Raw genomic sequence first — 19,271 nt, 5'->3', positions numbered from 1 at the left:
ACATTGGTTATAAAAACGATGACTTTGTTTTTAGAGATGCACACTCTAGTAGGAGGGCGTAAGATGACAAGAATAAGGGACATACTTTCAAACACTTCAGCAACAACAAGGACAAAGCAGTAGGTGAAGTGGGGCAAAAATAGGTGAAGTGGGAATTCTGGGCAGTAGGAAGGTGGGACTTCTCCATACAACTCTTTACACTTGTCTGTATATTTGAAAACAGTCATCATAGAGACAAAGACCATCTTAAACAAAACTCTGGACTTTTAATGGTGAGATTTCCTTTGCAACCTGAGTTTCTTCACCAGTGTGTGAGCTGGGAGTTTTCAAGGAACTGCCCTCGTGGAGCATCTCAGGAGCTTTGAGGGCTGATTCCATTTATTTGCCACACAAATGAGCTTAGCCAACCAGAGGCTACCTAAGAAGGAAGTATCAGTGTTCTTATGCTTTCCAGGAAGCCACTGGAGGCTTCCCTTATTAAATCGTCTTCCACGTTGGAGTTTTATGTGGGGTATCTCCCCAAAGATCTAAGTGCATTCTTCAGATGCACTGTAACCTGGCTCAGAAAATGATCGTTCACTCCTCTTCCAATTTTACAACTGTAAAAAGCACATAGATGTATGCAGAACATATCCCCACCTCCACTGTTTTTTTTAAAGTTAGTGATTAATTTTTCCTCCTACCCATTTGAGAGCCCAAGTGAGCAAGCTCAGATGACCACAGTAAAGAAATACTCTCTGCAGAGCTCCTGGAATGAGAAGTGCAAGGCAGGAAGCGCCATCACTCTGAGGACCCGCCCTTCCCCTCCACTAGGATGCTATGGATCAGCCAGAGGAAGGCCGTTCCCAGAAGCGCGGAATCAGAAGGCCTGGGTTTGTATCCTGCTCTGCCACTAGCCAAAACCTCCGGCAGGTCATTGAAACTTGCGGCACCTCTACGGCCTCGTCTGTAGAATGGGGATAGCGCCAAGTGCTTTGAACGGCATTAGAAGGTGGCACCGAGGGTGGGCGAGCTGCCTGCATGAGTTTCCTAGGGCTGCTGTAACAAACTACCACACACTGGGTGGCTTTAAACAATAGAAAGGTATTCTCTTACACTTTTGGAGACTAGAGGTTGGAGATCACGCTGTCAGCTGGACCATGCTTCCTCTGAGACTCTGGGGAGAATCCTTTCTTTCTTCCTAGCTTCTGGTGGTGGCCAGAAGCCACCCTGGCATTCCTTGGCAAACAGATGCGTCACTCCGGTCTCTGCCTTCACTGTTACTCAGCCTTCTCCCTGTGCGTCTCTGATTCCGTGTTCACATTTCCCTCTTCCCTCAACAAGATGCCAGTCATGTTGGATCCAGAGCCCACCCTACTTTAGCAGGACCGTGTCTTACTTAATCACATCTGCCACTACCCTATTTCCAAAAAAGGTCACATTCTGAGGTGTCGGGGTTAGGATTTCAACCTATCTTCTGGGGGACACAATTCGGCCCTAACACTGCCCTCACAAGCTTATCAGAGCTGTGGCCGCCCCGTGTGTGTCCTGTCAGTCCGAGGCTGAGGGAAGCTCTGTTGACCAGGCCCGCTGGATGGGTGACATGCTGGAGAAATGCCCACTGTGACAGGAACAGCCTCGCCTCCTTTTGCGGTTGTTGCTAAGAGGTGGATTGGTTTAAGAAAAATGCTGTGGTTTTCATCAGGAAGCGCCCCTGGCTGAAGCCAGAGGAAGGAAGCGTTGCTCCGTGGGAGTTAAATTGAGAGAAATTCTTGATTTTACACCTGAAAATATTTCTTGGGCTACCTATTTGCAACAGCACCTGAGTCTGGATGGTAGAAGAAGTGAGGGAAAGAGGTGGAGGGGCTGAGTCACCGGCGCTCCACGCTCTACCCTAGAGGTTGGCTGACTTTTTCTGTAAAGGGTCAGAGGGTAAATATTTTATGCTTTTAGGGCCATCTGGTATGTGTCACAACTTCCCAACTCTGCCACTGCATCCAGAAAGCAACCACAGACAACACCTGAACCCATGGGCATGGCTGTGTTCCAATGAAACTTTATATGGACACAGAAGTTGGAACTGCATAGAAACTCTACGCGCCATGAATCGCTTTGTCTTTTGATGGTTTTTCAACCTTTCCAAAATGTGAAAGAGGGCGGGATATGTCCTGTGGGCCACAGCTTGCTGATCCCTGATCTACAAATAGCACAGAGGTTGTGTGTTATGTGTTCATCCACAGCACGACATTCTGTCATATCACCCGACTTTTCAATACAGCTTTACACTTCATAACATTTTCATTGGATCGTGTAACCAGATCCTCTTATCTACCCTGTCGGGAGGCACACTTGACCTTATCCCCATTTTACCAATGAGAAAACAGACTCCAAGAAGTCAAGTGCTCAGTTAGCAAGTGGTAAAGCTAGACTGAAACTTATGTCTTCCGACTCCGTGTTTGATACCCCAGTGAATATTTCACCTCACGTAACTATGCTCCAAGTCAGCTACTTCCCCACAGATGTACGCACATAACCACGACTCCCCAAGTCAGCATGTGTCATTCTCCAGATCCATTTTCCAGGAATTCTGCCACAACTGGGGTGTTGCTACAGAGCTGAGAATTCCCCTTGAGGATCTCAGCTTCCTACATACGATGGCCAGGCGTAACACCGACCTAATGGAAGGATGGAGAATGAGCGGCTGCCCACTACTTCTGCTGCATACACACACAGTCTCAGGATCCACTGTGGACCAATTAGCTCCCGAAGCATTAATAGGCTGCACCTTGGGAGACAGAGTTCCTTCTTCATCTATGTCAGGAGTTGACAACTAGATGCTTGTGAGCGCCAGGCATGCAAGGTAAACGAGTGACCTTGGGGGATGGAGGCTTACAGCAAATTGGAGAACACTTGCTCCATCTAAAGGGGGCAGATGCCACTCAGCTTTAGCCAACTGTTGCTAGATCTGGAAATCTAATTTTATAATGATAGCATAAGAATTTTTTAAAGAGTATTAGGTCAAAAGATATCCATAGGCCACTGTGTGCAGCCTCTGCTCTGAGGCCTGTCTCTATAGACTTTGGGCAACTGATACCACCTTGTAGTACATATAAGAAGTTGATTCTCTTTCCTGACAACACTCATTACTGGCAGCCAGACGTGAGTATGTGTGCGTTTTTGGAGAAACAAGCAACCATGTGACCCCGAATAAAGCAGTATGGAAGCTAGGGGGCGTGGAAGCTTGGTCTTTGGAAGTAGATAGACACTGAATTATTCAAGACAGGTTCAGCCCAGGGCAGAAATAGAAAATATATCCTTGCTGTGTCCTGATTCAGACTAAATTGAACTTGACGCTACCCTGTCACAAGACACCTTTGATGGAAATGAAGATGATAATCACTGATGCCATCCAACAGGGTGATTGATAATGTTCCCTCTTCCAAATTGTAGCAATGTCCTTGAATCCCAGGAAGGTGCCTGGCTTGGGTCCAAGACCCAGACTCTGTCTGGATCCAGAGGAAGGTGCCTTAGGCTGGGTGGGTACCCTTTTCCTGGCTCACACTCTGTCAATACTTATAAATTGTGTTTTGCACCATGACCCATTACATGCTCCTGGGTGGTAGAAACACAATGTAGTTGTCCTTGTATCCCTGGCATCCTCTGTGCCAAACCTCAGCAGAGGCTGTGACTGGCTCATGCAATACTGTGCGCAGCACCTGGCAGGGCTCAGTGTTTGCTGAGCAAACATGTGGAAATCAACAATATGGAACATCCATGCACCAAGTGCTTTATCTCTGTAATAAAACAAGGAGGTAGGTACTGTTACTATTCCTGTTTTACAGTTTTTAAAAAAAGTTCTAGGAGTTTAAGTAACTTTCTCAAGGTAAAAAAAAGCTAGTGAGAAGTCAAGTTAGAATTTGAACCCAGGTCTGAGCCTAAAGTCTGCTCTTTCCCTGAGATGTGAGGAACACTTGTGATTCAGCCCCCACAACATACCTCTAGGGTCTCTGAGCTTGTACGGCAAGCACATCTTTCATGGGAAGGAAGGGATGATGGGGCAAGAGACAAGATGATGGCAACTGACGGGTCTGATTCCTTCCAGGTCTGCCACAGACCAAACAAGGTCCTAGGGCTGCTGTCATCTGGGGAGCCTGGCCCGCTCTCAGCTGAGCCTGACACAGAGCTAGGTCCCAACATCACACACCTTCTTAGTACTCTTACATCCAAAAAAGCATTATGAGTTTATGCTCTGAAGTCAGAAAGACCCAGGGGACTCACCACTTTCTACTGAATTTATACAACTTACTTAACCTTGCCAACCTTCAGCTTCCTTATCTGTACCTGAAGATAATAAAGCACCCATACCTCACTGGGCTGCTGGGAGGATTAAATAAAATAATGAGTGTAAAGTGCTTGACATAAAATCATAATTCAATACAGTGTTGGCCATGGTTTATTTGTTGGTTGGAACCTCTTAGTTTGCAATAATTATAGATTCAAGGGAAGCTGCAAAAATCGCATAGAAAGGTCCTGTGTACCCACCTAGACGGTACATGCTCCTAGATGGTTAAGTCTTACAGTACAATAGCGAAACTAGGAAACTGACACTGGACAATTGTGTATTATAATTCTATGCTATTTTATGACATGTGTATATGGTTTATTTTTATAATTGATAAGTATCATGAGGGGCAGTACAGGGATGTGGTTACGTGTGCAGCATCTAATTCCAGGCTGGGTTCCTAAACTGATTTGGCCTTTACTAGTTGTGTGACCTTCAGCAAGTTACTTCACTGCTCTGTGCCCTGGTCCCCTTATCTGTAAGAGGGGAACAACAATAATAGCACTTCTCTGACCGGGTTATTAGGAGAATTACATAATAATATATGTAACGTGCTTAAACACTAGCAGGCAGGCACTTAAGTAAAACTCCATGATTTTTTAGCTACTATTATGTTCACTATTTTCACCATTCCTGGGACCCGGAAGGGAGAGGGGAGAATAATTTTGGTCTAACTTCTGTCTGTCACAAGCCTCAGATCTTTCTTTCCTTTGGTTAATGGTCAGGATGCTTTACGGACGTGAGTCAAAGAAACACCAGGGGTCTGCTTTTGTTGTTTTGTTTTGGAATAAACCCATGTTGCAACTCTGAAGACAAAACTCAGGCAGTCTAGGCCTGAGGAGCCTGCCTTTGGAAGGCCTGAGGTCTCTGTTGGGGAGCCTCGGCTGGCTCCAGGTTCACTGCTTTGGAGAGTAAGCTGGCAGGGGACGTGGGAGGGGCAGAGCTGGCAAAGACCAGCACTTGACCCCAGATACCACCATCCCAGAAAGCTCACGCTTTCTCTGAAAGACTCCTCCATCCATCTGAATGGTGGTCCACTACATGGACTTCATGGCTGAGCAATACTCAGACCTCGGAGGAGAAGGATGAAACAGGACCCAGTCCGGACCATGGGTCCATAGGAGAAGAACTGATGCTGGCCACAAGGTCCGGTTTCAAGGTCAAAGCTCCTAAGAACTTACATCCCCTTATGCGCTAGTATTGGAGCAACGAGGTAGAAAAGAGGAAGGAAATTAGACACACTGAGCTGCATAGAGGGCATCATCCCAAAACAGGCTGTTGCTATGGGAAAAAGGAGGACAACCATTATGCTAACAGCTCCCATTTAGTAAGCACTTGTTTCCTGTTAGGTGCACTCAGTTCTCAGGCCAATTTATGGCATGGTACCATCTCCCCATTGTTTTTTTATTAAAAAATTTTTTTTCAATGGAAGTATAGTTGCGCTACAATGTTACAAAAGTTATAGATGTACAATATAGTGAATTCACAATTTTTAAAGGTTATACTCCATTTATAGTTATTATAAAATATTGGCTATATTCCACATGCTGTACAATACATCCTTGTAGCTTATTTTTCTGCCTAATAGTCTGTACCTCTTACTTACCCCTACCTCTATATTGCCCCTCCCCACCTCCCCATCTTATAGTAAGAGGACAGAAGGCTGGAGAGGCCAAGGTCGCAGCTAATAGGCCACAGGGCCAGGATCCAAACCCAGGCTCGTGGACTCCCAGGTTACAGCTCTTAGCCACCAGGCTACGCTGCCCCCCCGCCCCCGCCACAACCACAGCTCCTCTTGGCTGGGCTCTCATTTTGCCCTTTATTAATGCTATGGTTCAGTTCTGGTTATAGACCTTCTAGTATGATCTTATGCATTCATCCTTGTATTAACTAGTGCATTGGAATGGTTATACTACATATTTAAAACAAACACACAACAACAAAGCAATGCACACCTCAGTTGGATAACTGGGAAGGGAAGGGGGGAGGGGGAGGGGAGGGGAGGGGAGAGGGGAATTCCCTGGTGGTCCAGTGCCTAGGACTCTCCGTTTCCACTGCAGGGGGCATGGGTTCGATCCCCGATTGAGGAATTAAGATCCTGCATGTTGTGTGGTATGGCCAAAAAAAGAAAAAGAAAAAATTTGAAAATTAAAACAAACCAAATAAAAGCATTAAGAAAAGAAAAGGAAAAAGGTCATTTCCTTTTCTGGCCAAGCAGGTCTCACTCCGTGCTAGTTGGGAGGTACAAAGTCAGACCAGTGGCTTTGCAGAACCCTATTTCAGCCTTGGGATCCCGTTAGACACAAGGGTCAGTCCACACCGGCTCAGCGTGGCTCAATACTGTGCAAATGTGCCTTAAAACCTGCCTTGAGGGCCTCCCTGGTGGCGCAGTGGTTGAGAGTCCGCCTGCCGATGCAGGGGATACGGGTTCGTGTCCCGGTCTGGGAGGATCCCATATGCCGCGGAGCGGCTGGGCCCGTGAGCCATGGCCGCTGGGCCTGCGCATTCGGAGCCTGTGCTCCGCAACGGGAGGGGCCACAACAGTGAGAGGCCCACATAACGCAAAAAGGAAAAAAAAAAAAAAAAAAAAAACCTGCCTTGAAACATTCCTGTCCCGGAAAGTTCCTGCTTCCCCACTTCCAGCCTGCTCTCGTGCTCCGTCCTTCTACACTACGTGAGGCGATGATGTTAGCAGAGAGAACTGGACCAGCAGCCTTGACCATCTGCCTCCTGTCTGGGCCCCGGTCCCAGGCTGCTGAGCCGTTCAGAATAGACGGTGATGACTCACGACTCACCTGCGCTCTGTGCCGGCCCCACCCCCTGCAGAGCCCCACGGAGGCCTGATCACATCACATCACACGCTGACTCCCTTACCTCAAAACCCAACAGGAAAAATCCGATTCCATCATTTGGAATCTATTTGGCTTGGAGCCATGACAGCATTCCTTACTCAAGATCTGAGTTGAAACAGGGCTGTAGCCCACAGGCTGAGGCTCTGTTCAGGGGAGCCTGAGATGAAGGCATCGACCTCCTCACCCTCTTGGAATTAGGGCTATAAGTTATGACAAAAGAAACGCTGGTACACCCGGTGGAGAACGTCCCACCCCTGCCGTGGAAACAGCACACCCTAGACTTTCTCCAGAGCCGTCTAGTTAAGCGGGAATGCCAGCATGCTACAGGCTCCCCCTGAATCCTGGACATCATTTTCTCTTTATCCTATCCGCAGACGGGGCTAAAATATCAACCTGATCTTGGATCTCTTGCTTAGAAATAAGCACAGATGGCACCGGTACCAACTGCAGCCATGGGTTTCATGAACAGCCAGGTCCGCCAGAAGTCACCGCCACTCATGTGGATCCCAGCTCTCTGCTTCCTTTTCTGTATCATTGTCATCTGCTTTTACTAGCTGGCATGACCAGTTTTCCCTGGGCTTCCAGGTCTAGTTAAGGGTAGATGCTAATTATGCACAACAAGCTTAGGACTAACAATACTTTCCGCCACCCTTTCAGGTCAAGGATACCAAAACTTCCGACCCAGAACTCCCTGTCAGGTGAGCTACGTGAACTATTCCTGTCAGGTCAGCTGGATAAAATCCCGTGGTCATCTTCACAGGTGGGCAAGGCCATGTGCAGAGAAGATGACTGTCCTGCTGGAGTCGGCACAGGGGGCCACTGCTTGGGGGTGGAGAAGGGAGATGCCAGACAAGTGCTCCAAGGAAGGCCACCATCGGATACCTGAATGGAGACCTTTCCACAGTTAATTCAGCTACTCAATAAGCTTCTGGAAAATAGAAATGGCACTTGGGCATTACCAATGTGGGGGGCTCAGAACTGACAACTCAGGGGTCAAAGCCCTTCTTTTTAAGCGGGGGCCTCCGAATGACACCAAAGGCCCTCCAGTGAGAAAAACGACACGTTGAAATAGAAAACGTTCGACACTAAAGAACCACGTCAAACATCCTGACTCAGTGTGACTAATAATTCTCAAGACCGCACTGCTGAAGGGACCTGACCGATTTAAGAGTTTTAAAAAGAACTTAAAAATAGATCGCCTTTCTGCTCCCCAAAACTTAATCAGTTATTCTTGGCTGCGAATAAAACCGATGCTGGTACTTACTTAAAGCTATACTTCATAATCTAGTTATTATTCTTAAGGGAAAATATTAACACATAAAATCCTTCTTGGCTATATACCATGTGGAAAAAATATAGGGCAACAGGATTCTTCCACACACACGCTCCCTCATCCCTCCCCCCGGCCCCCAGCCCAAGCCTGCCATTTCATCTCTCTGCTTTATTGGCATGCACATCTGGATCACATAAATTTCAAGTACAGTTTTCAATATTAGTACCGCTTAGGGTTACAATACTTGACAAATCTCGAATGCCAGGATGTCAGATCAAATTAGCTTGACCAGCCACAGGAGCGAGGGGGTGAGAGGGATGTACAATTAGAGGACTGTAATAAATAAACAAGAGCTTGCAGCGGCCCTTTCTCTCTGTTGAGCTGGCGCAGAGGTTTCAGAGGTGACCGAATGAACTCTCAGATCCAGGATAATGATGACCCGCAGATCCACACTTCCATTCCTTACCAGAACAGTCTGAGCAAGTGAGCAATGAGGCTCGGGGAGGGGGGTGGGGGAGTGGGGTCTGGTCATCCATCCCGATTTCCACGGTCCAGCATTATGAGGACACAAAATATATGAAAAATATTCTTCAGGATAAATCGATGACTCTGGATCTTTCATACTGCTCCAGTCTCATACTGCTTGATTAAGCTGGAACAGCTAGATCGGGGCAGGCTCAGGAGGTGCTCACTTGGCTGAGAATATGTGTTTAAAAGTCCAAATGAAACTACTTGAATGAACAGCCCTAGTTAATCCAGTGTCTCATAAAGAGCATCTTTGAAATGCTCTTTAAATAAATACCTTTACTACTCAAGTTCAAGTCTTACCCCCATTGGGAGCATCTCCTAGCATATCATGACTCTGGTATTTCAAGAGGGCCATGGGTTGGTAAGACATTGAGTATTTTAAGATCAAATCTAAAAGTGACTGGCCACCAAAACAAAACAAAATACTTTTTTGCCAAGTACTTTTAATTCTACCATTTTCTAAATGTCTTATTAAAAACTAACAGATTCTCCTTTCTTAATGTTCACATAATCACTTGTTATAAACTCTTTTAGGATAATTAGATATCTTCAGTGTTTTTATTTAGCCCCTAGGGCTGAAAAAAAAGTGTTCGTGTTCATGGTAAATTTGATTTGGGCACTTCTGGGTTAAACAATGTTAAGTTTGTTTCTTTACTGCAGGACTTCTCAGAGCCTTGAATATGCAAATGTGTATTATAAAATGCCAAGAAGGAAAGACAGAGTCATGCATTTCCCAAACATAATTGGCCATGGAACCTTTTCCTGTGATGCATTCACATGAGCAGTGTTCTGAGAATTACTCTGGGGATTAGTTGATACTGAGGTAAGTTCTCTACTCAGTAATCATCACCCCAAACTCACAGATAAGGAAACTAAAGGTGTCCAGTGTGCTGGCTTCCGTTTTCACGTATTGAGGGAATGGCTGAGTGTCACCAGCCCCTGTGGGCACATGATGGACAAAATCATATCCTCTCTCTGACTCCCCACAGCACCCTGTAGGGTCTGAGCTTGTCAGGAACACAGCTTACTGCCTGCTAGGTCTCCCAAATGTCTGACACCCTGGTGGCCCAGGCGCCTTCATAAGAAAACTAAATCACCGTACACACAAAGGTGTGTGTTGGCATTTCCAAGCAGGAGAGTCAGCACCAACTTGGAGACAAGCGATGTGCTCCAAGCCAGACCACCACCACACTGAGGTTGGGAAGATGCCCAATGATCTTGGCCACTATGGACACACAGTGGACTCCAAAGGCCACAGTGAACCTCCGGGGTGGTCTAATGCCTGACACTGGCTTGTGTGTGAAAAGTACATACAGAAGAGCAGCTCTAAGGGTATAGCTGTGGGAAAGGATGGCTTGTGCATAGGTGTCCTGTTTTCCTTCCTGTGTTCTGACAGTCACCGGGGAAAACTAAACAGAAACCAGAAATCATCCTCTAACTTCAAAATGAAACCTGAAAAAATGCAGGAATCACCTACTTAGTGTGGTAGAATGAGGCAATATTTATTTACTGAGGCAATATTTCACTCATCAGCATCAGCACCGCCATTTCCTGAAAGCTCGCTACTGTCTTGGGCTTTGCATGTGTTAATTTAATCCTTGCTACAACCCTAGGAGGAGTCTATTCTACTCCACTTTACAAAGAGGTAATGAGGCCAGTGAAGTCAAAGGTCCACAGACAGGGGCAAAGTCAGAATCTGAACCCAGTTCTATCTGGTATCATAGGCTGAGCCTCCCCATCCATCCATCCAACAAATATTTAGGAATCCTTACTAAGTGGAGGTTAAATGGATCAGACAGGGATTCTGCTCTCAAGAAGAAATGAGGTTAAGATGAAAGGCCTGAGGCAGACAGAAGGCACTGGCCAACACTGATAAAGAAAATGCCTTCTATATCCAGTCTCTAAATGCTTTTTTATAAATAAACTCATTTGACCCTCATGATGGGGTAGGTACTATTATCCCCATTGTACAGATGAGAACACCGAGTCCCAAAATGGTTAAGAACCTGCCCAAGATCACACAAATAGAAAGGATGGAGCCAGGATGGGACCCTGGCACATGGAGGCTTGATCACTGTACTACTCAGCATGGCAAAGGAAGGCCATGGGTGAGCCTGGAGCTGAGACGGTGAGGCCAGGCCAAGCTCCTGGGTAGTGGCTGTGCTGCCTGCCTGCTGGGCTGTGGCATCCAGGTCAGAGAGGAGACCATCACAGGGCCCTCCCTGTGCCAGGTCAGAAGGCCCTCCTCAAGCCTTCAGCAACTGGGCGCCTTCCTAGCTCCAACAGCTGCCCCAGGGCCCCCCTCTCTCTCTCCCTTGCTGCCTGGTCAGAAAGGCACAGCTCAATAATTTGTTGGCAGTGAATGTTTTCCAAGCCGAGGTCTGGGAGGCGGGATGGCTGTTCCAAGCCTTCTGACCTCAGGGCCCCTATTACTAACCTAACAGTCATGTCTAGTGGGATCTGCCCACAGACAATGATCCATCAACCCTTAAGGACTACACTACATTAAGCCCTCAATAAAAATGGGTAATTTAAGCACTTACTATCCAGCCAGCTACTAAGGGAACACTTTCTATGTCATTACTTCTAATCCTTACAACCGCCCTATTTTATAAACGAGGACCCTTAGGCTCAGAGAAGTTAAGTAACTTACCCAAGGGTGACCCAGTAATTGGAGGAGGCAGAATGCTAACTGAAGAGCTTGGTGGACTCGTAATCCCTGGGTGCTCTCCCCACACTGTACTGCTTTTCCTGAGACACACATATAACTAACTATAGCATAACAAAGAAAATGGGAAAGTCCCTAGTTGGGACACATATAAAGCAACACTGGAGAGGCTGTTCCCAGCCAGGAGGAGGTGGTGGCATTTAAGTGGCTGTAGTTGCCTTTCATGGGGGAACATACTGGGCTGAGCAGCTACGTTCCCCAGGAATGAGAACCTCCACCCAAAACCACAGTCGCAGCAACAGCATGACACCCAGCAGACTCCCTCCCAGACCAGGAGTATGCACCCAGCTTCCGACATCCTTTCTGTGTACATCTGGCAGGAGTTCTCCAATACCTGCTCTCCGAGGCAGCTGATCCTGGCTCTACCCTGGCTGCCTAGCAAATCCTATCTGCCCCTTGCTGTTGAGGCCACTCCCCTCTTGGATGCTGGCTCCCAGCTCCGCCCTGGCTAGAAACCACCTCTAGTTCCCCTTTTAGCACAGCTGCCCACACCCAAGCCTCGGATCTCTTCTGACTCCTGCCGAAATCCAGGGTGTGGCCCCGATACATACATACAGCGTCACGCTTCCCACTCACTTACAAGAGCCTCTGTACCTCCCCTGGGCCCTTCTGTAGAGACGATCCTGTAACTATCACCGAAGCTTTGCCAACCAGGCTTTGGAATTTTGGCACAGCCTTCTGTGGCTGCCTTCTAGGTGGGCCACTGAGCTGCAGAACCCAAATAATTTGTTTTCTTCAGAAAACCCAGATGATTCCTAAGAGCCATTTGCCACGGTGAAGCTGCATCACCTCGTTCCAGCATATTGATGGCTTATCACCTGAAGTTGCCATTAACAGACACAAAGCTACATCCCAGGATGGAGTCAAAACTCAGAGTCAACCTTCTTGTTTTTGGAAGGTTGCCTTTTTATATGTATTTGGAAAGTTATTCTAAATAAATCATTAAGACCATGTGCAAAAGTTTTGCTCCAGATTAAGTTCATGGCAATGCCAATATAACAGAAGACACTGTAAACCAAAATGCCCCAAAGTAGGTGACAAATTACATAAATTCATTATATAGAACAGCTCATATAATGAAATACTTTGTAAGGCATTAAAAATGAATATGTAGAAGGGCTCTATTTACCTATTTGGAAAGATATTGATAGTATATTGAACCGAAAGTAGGTAATGAAACAGTGTGGAAAGTAACAAAAATCTCTGTATGTGAAACAAAACCAAAATCTCTATATATGAATCAACAACTTGAAGATACAATCTCCAAACAGTGAGATTATAGATGATTTTAGCTCCTTTTTTGATGACACATATTTTAAAATTGTGTCTACTTTAAACATATTAGTTGTACAATAAAAGTTATAAAAAAGTTTTCTTTTGATTCAAGAAGCAAGCAGTGTTATGTCCATTTAGCAACTGTAAAAATATACGCTGAGAAAAAAATACCGTCCTATAAATCCAAGCTTCAAAATTTCAAATTTAACAAAAGACAAGTAGCAGTAATTTAGGGCATGGATCAAGACAGAAATATCATCACTAAGTACCAGTCAACCTAGAGGGTACCATCCAAGGTGGCCCTAGAGGACACTGTTTTTTAGGTGGTCTTGCAACACCAAAACATTTCCTCCAGAATAAGGAGAAGCTGCTGCTAAGAAACTTAGCCCCAGGGGCCTAAGACCCACCTTTGGTTCCTTAGCCTCAGCAAACATGCTTCCAACTGGTTTTCCTGTCTCCTTAACAAGGTCCTCCCCAGGCCGGAAGGGAGAACTCTTCACCAGCCCATTTGATGGAAGTTGCTGAGTTCTCTTACTTCTTGGCAAATCCAAAGGAGGGTTTCCCTACCAGATTTATGCGCTGGTACAGAGTTTCTCAAACTGCACTGTACACATGATCCCTGGGATCTTATCAAAATGCAGACTCTGATTCAGGAGGTCTGGGGTGGGGCCTGAGATTCTGCATTTCTAACAAGCTCCCAGGTGATGCTGCAGGTGGTCCAGAGACCACACTTGGAGCAGTAAAGCCCTCCCCATGATTCTCAGATAGGAGAGCTCGGCTCAGCCCAGGGATGCAGAGGTTAAATGAGACAATGGGCCGAACCACATCACCCAAGAGGGCAGAAATGTCCTGGCTTTTGTTACGCTCTTACCTTCTCAGGCTACCAGTGATCCACTAGCAAATAGAACCCTGAAGGACCTCGATGATTCAGTGTTCCTATCAAAATGGGCCATTTCACCACAGTTACCAGAGAAAGCAGCCCCGATGCCTGGGGTGCCTTCCAGGAACTCTGTGTATAACCAGAAACACACTTGGGCGCCTGAAAAAGATTGGCAACACCAAGGATTCCATTCAGGAACAGAACATTATGACCCCAATAAATCAACCCCCAAACAGGGATTCTGACTGGCTGCTCTGAAAGCTGACACTAGAAGCAAGGTATGAGGGTGGAAGACAAAGGTGAGAGGCCACCTCTCACCTTTAGGTTAGGATGGATTAGAGAAGGATGAACAGGAAGCGGAGAACCGGTGACTGGAACAGGAAAGGTGGAGAAAGCAGAGGACAATAAAAACGGTAAAAGATGGACCCAAGTAACACTGCTGCAGCTGGATACCTGTCCCTGTGGGCCCTGGACAATGGCAGCAGGTGCTGTGCTTGCACACGCCCCGCTTGATGCTGTCTGGACCCCGAGGGGCGTTAATGAGGCTGGGTGGCGAGGCCGACTCCATTTTTCATCACTGACACTCAGACGGGCGGTCCTCAGCACAGGACCCTGGACAGTCAATCAGCCCCCAGCTCGGCTGTGTATAAACACCTTCCATCCTCAATCAGCAAGGGAGGCAGGTGCTGGAGATCTGGTCACGGTCAGTTGGACAATCTGATAAAGCCTTCCTGGGGTCGCTGTGGCCCAAGAATAGACCCAGCATAATTAGACCAGGCAGAGAGGCTGTCAGGCAGCCCAGGCGGAAATAACAGGGTCTCTGCCAATCAAAAGGAAACCCGACCACGGCGGCGGGTGGAGAGGGACATTTGTTGTAGAAGTGGACAGTGGGGGAGGGGAGGTTTCCCTGATGCTGGCTGGTGACTCTGGTGGGGCTGCACAGCTCATTATGCGAGCCCCGGAGCTAGGCGGGCGCTATCGATCACTATCGGGGGTCTCTGGGGACTCGTCATCACGCAGCAGGACCCGGTGCGCTTTGCTCTGGCGGTAACCAGAGAAACAGAGCAATGCACCCTTGCTAATGGAAAAACAGGTTGGCCTTTTTTCCACTCCCCGACTTTAATTATCTGGCAGGCCTCTTAACCATGAAGGTGCAGAAATGGACAGTAACAATGAAAAGACCGCGATCGGTTTGTAGTTTACAAAGTCCTTCTACACATGTGATCTCAGACAGGCCAGAGGAGGGTGGATGCTTGAGCAGCACAGCTGAGAAGGCAGGGGCTCGCCACCCCGCCCTTTGGTCTTGTTACATTCACTCCACCACACGTGTGCACAAACTGCTCAGTTTACTCAGGGATTCTGGCTTTGTCGAGAACTGGCCAGAGTGCACCAGCCCCTCTCCCAGCCTGAGACTAAAGCATCCGGGCAGCCAGCCTCTCACCGCTTTGCAGGAACGCAGACCCAGGGCACGGTGAGGCACCCACTCCCCTATCCTTTTATCCTGTTTAAGCCAGAAGTTGCCCCCCTGCAGCTTGTATTCTGGACAGACTGGAACCAGATGGGCAGCCTCTGTCCTCGACTCATGTGTACCCGGCAGGAGGCGGCCAAAAGGCCCTAAATAAATTCAACTCCATAACCCAACCTCCAGTACTGAAGGTTTATTGGGGAAAAAAATCAAAGGAGATTTACACTGCACATTTACAGAAGACAGTTTGATACGATCTCCCTTTACAGACCAGGTTCATTCCCCAACCATCCTTGCTCAGTGCCCGCCTCTGTGTCCCCCACTCCTGTTTTTGGTTCTCACCATCCATTGCCATTTTTGTGCTGCTTCTTTCCCCCTTCCCTCACTCCCAGAAAAACAAAAGCCACTTGATTATTATTCTCAACATGTCCCCTTGGAAGCTTAAAAACATATTCATGGGCATTATGCTACATGAAAGAAGCCAGTCTGAAAAAGTTATGTACGGCAAGATTCCATGTGTATGATGTCCTCAAAAGACAGAACTATACTGATAGAGAACAGATCAGAGGTTGTCAGGGAGTGGGGGAGGGGGGATGCTGTGACTCAAGTATAGCAGGGGGGGAGCTTTTTGAGGTAGTGGAACTGTTCTGTATCTTGATTGTGGCAGTGGTTACCCAAATGTATACAAGAGAACTGCGTCAACATCCCCCAAAGCTGATTTTACCGTACGATAATTACAAATATATATATTTGGTATACACACACACACACACACACACACACACACACACACACACCCCAACAGAACTGAGCTCCTGGGATGGGGGTGGGAAAATTCTGCAATTATGAATGATCAACTGATCCGAGTCACCAAATAGATCCACTTCTTCAAAACTCTTTCAATTTGTGAAGACAGCTTTTACACAACACACAGAGCCTCTCTGCCCAAGCCAGGGCCTCTACACGCATGACTTGACTTCGGGGACCCCGGTTCATCATATGCAATGTACAGTTCGGTACCCAGAGGTCTGCCCCACAGGATGCCCTCCCTCCAACCTTGAGTGCTTCCTTCAATCAGAGGAACATTCTAGGCCTACCATGTAAGCCTTTGCCTACCTCCCCCCGCCCCCCAGCCCACCTGTCTCTCAGCCACTCCCTGATCACACGCACTGGCTTTCTTTCCTTTCCTCCAATCCACCAAGTATGTGCCCATTGCCAGGCCTCTGCAGCAGCTTCTCCCCACCTGTATTGCTCCTCCCTTCATCCTTGCATGGTTAGTGCTTTCTGTTCACTCAGGTCTCAGCTCAGATGGCTCCTTCCTGGAGATGCCTTCCCTAAGCCCTCAATATACAGCAGCTCAGCCTCCTCCTCACTATGTGTTTCCATGGTTGTTTTTAATTTTTTTTTCTTTCTTTTTTTTTTTTTTTTTTTTTTTTTTGTGGTACGCGGACCTCTCACTGTTGTGGCCTCTCCCGTTGCGGAGCACAAGCTCCGGACGTGCAGGCTCAGCAGCTATGGCTCACGGGCCCAGCCGCTCCGCAGCATGTGGGATCTTCCTGGACCGGGGTACAAACCCGTGTCCCCTACATCGGCAGGCGGACTCTCAACCACTGCGCCACCAGGGAAGCCCAGAATTTTTTCTTTTTATAGAACTTTCCACTATTGCTTGTCTGACCTCCCCCCAAAAGAATGAAAGGGTGTGTGTTCCGCAATCAGGGGGCCACCTTGCTCACTATTGTATCCACATCACCTAGAACAAGCCCCCAAGTGCCCCAAACGGAGTGAATAGGCCATGAAAGAGCTTGAAAAAAAATGGGGAAACAATTGCAGGGGGTGGGGGGAGAGGTGGGATCCCAAATCCATGAATTCTCTTTTGCCATTTTCCAAAGGTTTTACACTCAAATACTTCATCTCTTTTCCTACAACATTTGATTATTAAAATCTTCAAACAGACAGCAAAATTGAAAGCATTTTACAGTGAACACCTGTACAGCCACCATCTAGACTAGAGTCTATCACTAACATTTTGCTCTTCTTGTTTATCACCTATCTATCCAACTGTCTGTCCCACTCTCCATGCTTTAACCCATCTGACTTTTTCTCCACCAATTTGTATTCAATCATCTAAAAATGCCCATTGCATAAACAAAGCAAACGAACCAGAGATGAAGACATTCTTTGGGGCTTTCCTAAGTGCAAGAATCAAAGATTTCCAATAGCTGGTCCCCTAGAGGCCAAGCACCCCTTCCAAGTTTTAAGTGCTCTGAATCAGGCCTGAAAGAAGGGAACAGAAGGACAGAGCCCTAGATGAGTTATTTTGCCACTGACTCATTAGTCTTCCGAGTTGTGTTTTCACCCCGGGGTGGGGGGGAGGGTGGGAAGGGAGGGTGTGGTTCGGGACTCACAGGTCCACAAGAGGATGACAGTGAAGGATTACCCCCAGCCACGTGGCCAAGGCCACTGCCCTAGAAGCCGGGCTTCCGCGCTGCTGCAGAAATCCCTCCACGGCTGCACGAGGAAGGTGGAGGGAGGGGTCGCAGCAGAATATACTGGGAAACACTCCACCTTATTGCCCTGACATGAAGCACAGCCTTCCTCCCCTGGACATTCCTGCATCTGGTCATAACATCAGCAGCGACCTTCACAGTCCCTCTGGGGTTATTCATCATGTACCCTTGCCCCTACCCCTGCCTTCACATGGAAACCCAGCAACACGGCCATTTTTACTGAGGTCACGTTGGCTGATTGAGAATCTGGTTTTCCAATTCTGATGTCGGCATTGCCTGGAAAACTGGCTCTGTCCTTGGAGAAAGTGGGTCAATGGAATAAATCTCTGATCAGTCAGGTTCTGACGGGGATGGAAAGAGTGAACGAAACTCGACCTTGTGTTTCCAGGTCCAGGAAGACCTGCGTGCCAGTTCTCCAACATCTGAGTCCTGTGACAGCTTCCTCAGCATCCCTGAACATTGGGGTCCCTTCTTTTTTTTTTTTTTTTTTTTGCGGTACGCGGGCCTCTCACTGTTGTGGTCTCTCCCGTTGCGGAGCATAGGCTCCGGACGCGCAGGCTCAGTGGCCATGGCTCACGGGCCCAGCCGCTCTGCGGCACGTGGGATCTTCCCGGACCGGGGCACGAACCCACGTCCCCTGCATTGGCAGGTGGACTCTCAACAACTGTGCCACCAGGGAAGCCCGTGGGGTCCCTTCTTTATCATGGCTGACGCTTAGAATCTGATGAAAGGTAATGGATCTTCTCCCCAGGAAAAGTAAAGTGCCCATCAACACAACATTTTACAATTAATTTTAGGGATTCACGATGGCACATCTACAAGGCCTCTACACCCCAATAGCCATGGTTCATGCTAATGTAGGGCTGACCACGTGCTGGGCACTTTCCCTATATTGTCTTATTCAATCTCACGAAAACCCTTTATCATTCTACCACTCTCAGAGGTAGAACATGAGGCTTAGACAGGCAAAGCCATTTGCCTCCTAGAAACACACAACTGGTGAGCAGCAGAGTTGGAATCTACCCAAGCCTGACTCCAGGACCACCAGAACACACGTGGCGTTCTTGAGAACCCCACAAACCAACTTTGCTCAGGCCATAACTTAAAGCTACCCCTGACCCCAAATCTTCATTCCCATCCGAATGGTTTATTAAAGTCAACAGATGAGATGGTCCTTCCTGGCAGGAGCCAGTGCAGGGCCCTGGGCATGAGCCAGGAGCACAATAACCTAGAGTCTAAACAAGGGAGATCTGGGGGCAGGTCACTAAAACCTGAGAGATGGTGAACCAACCCCCAAGGCAAAGAATATCCCATAAAGAACCACAGCTCCACAGCAGATGTCAAATTGCACCCTTGAGCCCGATTCAAACCAGATGTGTGTTGTTTGGCCCATACAGCTTTGCTTTTGTTAAAGTTTAAGTTTGAATAGCCTTCGGGCAGGG

The 19,271-nt window shown here is 47.6% G+C and overlaps 2 protein-coding genes across 3 annotated transcripts in view; both read right to left on the bottom strand.

Annotated features, from left to right (window-relative positions):
• The window catches only part of ABTB2 (ankyrin repeat and BTB domain containing 2), a 180,861-nt gene that overhangs the window by 101,933 nt on the left and 59,657 nt on the right, over positions 1-19,271 (bottom strand). The window lies entirely within an intron of this gene.
• The window catches only part of CD59 (CD59 molecule (CD59 blood group)), a 519,147-nt gene that overhangs the window by 489,483 nt on the left and 10,393 nt on the right, over positions 1-19,271 (bottom strand). The gene's annotated exons all lie outside the window — the stretch shown is intronic.

Source organism: Mesoplodon densirostris, chromosome 7, assembly GCF_025265405.1.
Source record: "Mesoplodon densirostris isolate mMesDen1 chromosome 7, mMesDen1 primary haplotype, whole genome shotgun sequence".
Classification (NCBI taxonomy): domain Eukaryota; kingdom Metazoa; phylum Chordata; class Mammalia; order Artiodactyla; family Ziphiidae; genus Mesoplodon; species Mesoplodon densirostris.
The sequence above is the reverse complement of the archived record's forward strand: the minus strand, read 5'-3'. Positions and strand labels throughout refer to the sequence as shown.